The sequence below is a fragment of the Antrostomus carolinensis genome, unplaced genomic scaffold (assembly GCF_000700745.2).
Source record: "Antrostomus carolinensis isolate BGI_N321 unplaced genomic scaffold, ASM70074v2 scaffold27026, whole genome shotgun sequence".
Lineage (NCBI taxonomy): Eukaryota > Metazoa > Chordata > Aves > Caprimulgiformes > Caprimulgidae > Antrostomus > Antrostomus carolinensis.
Window position 1 is genome coordinate 17936 of NW_010322895.1, and position 316 is coordinate 18251.

At 37.0% G+C, this 316-nt stretch overlaps 1 protein-coding gene across 1 annotated transcript in view; it reads right to left on the reverse strand.

Annotated features, from left to right (window-relative positions):
- KIFBP (kinesin family binding protein) overlaps positions 1 to 316 on the reverse strand; it is a gene marked incomplete at its 5' end in the record, with an annotated part of 9757 nt that overhangs the window by 4137 nt on the left and 5304 nt on the right. The gene's annotated exons all lie outside the window — the stretch shown is intronic.

Consider the following 316-nt stretch of genomic DNA (forward strand, 5'->3'; position numbering starts at 1 on the left):
GGAGGGGAGCTACAACTCCAAAAATAGCTCTAATGAGGCTGCAGCATCCAGACAAAAGACAATACAAGTAACTTCTGGATTTGTGGTTTGTTTTGTTGTTTGTTTTTGGTTTTTTTTTAAAGAGCTGCAGTTTCCCTCCCTCTTTTAAAAATATTCACAGCATCTGGTTTGATTCATTGAATCATCACCCTCTGATCACAGAGAAGCAAAAGTAAGCTGCATTTTAAGCACATGTACAAGAAGAATTGGGTGAACAGAGACACTGCTGCTATCAAAACGGATATTGTTTTAAATTTCACTTTTATTCTGGTATGCT